The following is a 3917-nucleotide window of genomic DNA, read 5'->3' on the forward strand; positions in this document are numbered from 1 at the left end:
GAGGGTAGGGACAGATAGGGTATGGGGTGGAAAGTAGGGTGAGGGCAGATAGGGACTGAGGGAGAAAGAAAGAGGGCTGGAGGGTTGGGGTAGATAGGGACTGGGGAGAGAGAGACAGGGGTTGGGTTATATAGAGACTGGAGAGAAAGTGGAGCGGTAGGGGCAGATAGGGACAGTAGGGAGTGAGATTCAGATTTTTTCAATATAGTCACCTTTGTGTGACACGGACACACATACACACACACACACACACACACACACACACACACACACACACACACACACACACACACACACACCATACCCTCCAACTTTACCTTTTTGGCAGGTATTTTTTATGGTCTGTACCGATTTTTGGCTCTCCAAACTTCCATTGAAAGTATAGGAAAAGCCTTTACCCATGGCCAGGCCCCTTTTTCGGATTTGTACCGATTTTTACGTGGAAAATGTTGGAGGGTATGACACACACACACACACACACACACACACACACACACACACACACACACACACACACACACACACACACACACACACACACACTCCCTATGTACACTGCATCCCCCATCATATACAGTGCCTTGCTAAATTATTCACCCTCCTTCGCATGTTTCGTGTTTTGGAATTAAAATGGATTGTTGTTTTGCATCATTTCATTCACAGAACATGCCTGTGAACATCAATCTTCAATCTTCAAGTCTGACCACAGATGCTCAATTGAATTGAGATCTGGGCTTTGACTAGGCCATTCCAACACATTTAAATGTTTCCCCTTAAACCACTCAAGTGTTGCTTTAGCAGTATGCTTCTGGTCATTGTTCAGCTGGAAGGTGAACCTCCATCACAGTCTCAAATCACAAGCAGACTGAATAAGGTTTTGCTCAAGAATTTCCCTGTATTTAGCACCATCCATCTTTCCCTCGACTCAAAACACTTTTCCAGTCCCTGCTGCTGAAAAACATCCCCTCAGCATGATGCTGCCACCACCATGTTTCACTGTGGGGATGGTGTTTTTGGGGTGATGGGATGTGTTGGGTTTGCGCCAGACATATCGTTTTCCTTGGTGGTCATACAGTTTAATTCTAGCCTCATCTGTCAAGAGCACCTTCATCCATACATTTGGGGAGTCGTCCACATGCCTTTTGGCAAACTCAAAACTAGAGATGTGCAGCGGGCACTTTTCGTGTTCTGTGTTTTGGTTCTAATTCCCCGCTCATGTTTTGGTTTTGGGTTGGTTTTGCCAAAACCATCCTTTCGTGTTTTGGATGATTTTTGAAAAAAAAAGATAAAAACAGCTAGAAGCACAGAATTTGGGGGTAATTTTGATCCTACGGTATTATTAACCTCAATAACATTCATTTCCACTCATTTCCAGTCTATGCTGAACACCTCACACCTCACAATATTGTTTTTAGGCCAAAAGGTTGCACCGAGGTGGCTGTATGACTAAGCTAAGCGACCCAAGTGTGCGGCGCAAACACCTGGCCCATCTAGGAGTGGCACTGCAGTGGCAGACAGGATGGCACTTAAAAAAACTAGGCCCCAAACAGCACCTCATGCAAAGATGTCGAAGAGGTGCAGTGAGGTAGCTGTATGACTAAGCCAAGCGACATAAACAAATCCCACTGGAGTTATACGTCCAAACCACTGGAATTATACGTCCAAATCACTGGAATTAAATAGCAAAATCATTGTAATTATACGTCCAAATCACTGGAATTATACGTCCAAATCATTGGAATTATATGTCCAAATCACTGGAATTAAATGGCAGTACCACTGGACATATACGGAAGTGTCAGACAGGATGGCACTTTAAAAAAATAGCCCCCAAACAGCACATGATGCAAAGAAAAAAAAAGGTGCACCGAGGTTGCTGTATGACTAAGCTAAGCGACACAACCACCTGGCCCATATAGTAGTGTCATGCAGCGGCTTAATGTCGAGAGTGGGCCGCAATTGTTCGGTCCAATGACAGCATCTCCAGCACGCCCCTGTCATTTTTAAAAAAAATTCTGCAATTGGTGGACTTATACAGCAGTACCCCAGGACTAATACAGCAGTACCCCTGGGCTCATGTGGCAGTATCAGACAGGATGGCACTTTTCAAAAACTAGGCCCCAAACGGGACCTCATGCAAAGATGTCGAAGAGGTGCAATTAAGTAGCTATATGACTAAGCCGAACAACACAAACAATTCCAACTGGAATTATATTTCCAAATCACTGGAATTATACGTCCAAATCACTGGAATTATTTGGCAAAATCACTGTAATTAATAATTATACGTCCAAATCATTGGAATTAATTGTCAAAATCACTGTAATTAATAATTATACGTCCAAATCACTGGAATTAATGGCAAAATCACTGTAATTATACGTCCAAATCACTGGAATTAATTGGCAAAATCACTGTAATTATACATCCAAACCACTGGAATTAATTGGCAATATCACTGTAATTATACGTCCAAATCATTGGAATTAATTGGCAAAATCACTGTAATTAATAATTATACGTCCAAATCACTGGAATTATACACCAAAATCACTGTAATTATACGTCCAAATCACTGGAATTAATTGGCAAAATCACTGGAATTATACGTCCAAAACTCCATATCACTGGAATTAATTGGCAAAATCACTGTAATTATACGTCCAAATCACTGGAATTAATTGGCAAAATCACTGTAATTATACGTCCAAATCACTGGAATTAAATGGCAAAATCTTGGTATCGTCTGCCTAGTGAAGTGGAATCTAGATGGGATTTGGTACCGGGGACACAATGCCTCCATCAATTGTCTAAATCCCACTGCACTAATGTCGGTTACCGGACGCATGTCTAACACCAACATAAGTGTCAAGGCCTCAGTTATGAGGGCTTCCATCGTCATGTGAAGCTGAACCACTAGTCATGAACATAGGCCAGGGCCTCAGCCATTCCTTGCCACTCTGTGTCGTAAATGGCGTATTGGTAAGTTTACGTTTCTTCTCAGACCATTTCAATTTCTTTTTTTGGGTCTTTGTACCTGTTATGATTCCAGCACTCTGGTCAGAGGAGATCTTATGGCAAGGACCGGAGCACTGGAACGGAATGCTGGGGAAGGGAGCAGGACAGGAAAAAAGCCCCTGGCGCCCTAACTCTGTTGTCTCACCCGTGTTGTCAGAAATCCCCTGCAAGACTATGGTTTCTTGAGCCCTTGGCAGCCGCGTTTGAAGGGCGGATTATGTCTGCCCAACTTTGATGCCCCCCGGTCTTAATGAGAGACAAAGGGAAACCCGAGACAGGGTGATAACAAGAGGCCCTCTAACTAAACAACCAGGCCAGGGGCTAAGCAAACTCAAAACTATAATATGTGCGGAGAAACCGCCAGGGAAAAGGACAACCAAAATATCCACTTGTCCAATTCTCCTACCCGGCACCGCCGAGTACCAGAGAGGACTTGTGGAAGCGGAACCCTCCGCAAATGCTCCAAACACAAAATATAAAAGGTAAAGCGGCTGAGCCGCAACACACGGCAGAGCCGCAACTCACGAACACCACTGGATATAAAACGGTGATCAGTCAGGACTCCAGGGAACCAAACGACGTCTTGGGATGAGATGACAACTCCCGAATACCGGACTTCTGAGGACTGAAATGACCGGATACAGCAGGACTGGAAACAGACTCTCAGCAAACAAAGGCAGCATGCAGGAAGCTATTACCGGCGTCTGTGAGAAGCCCTGGGAGTGTATTTAACAAGGAGTCCTCCAATCAGCTGCTAAAGGCTGATTAGAATAAATGCCGTGCAGCTGCCTTGCTGCACGGCCAGAGAGCAGGTGAATATCTTAATTTCCTAAAGCCTAGCAACGGGGAACGCGGTCCGCCAGTGGCGTCCCCGATGCTAGGGTCCGTGCGGCTCAGCG

This window comes from Pseudophryne corroboree, chromosome 4 (assembly GCF_028390025.1).
Source record: "Pseudophryne corroboree isolate aPseCor3 chromosome 4, aPseCor3.hap2, whole genome shotgun sequence".
Taxonomy (NCBI): Eukaryota; Metazoa; Chordata; class Amphibia; order Anura; family Myobatrachidae; genus Pseudophryne; species Pseudophryne corroboree.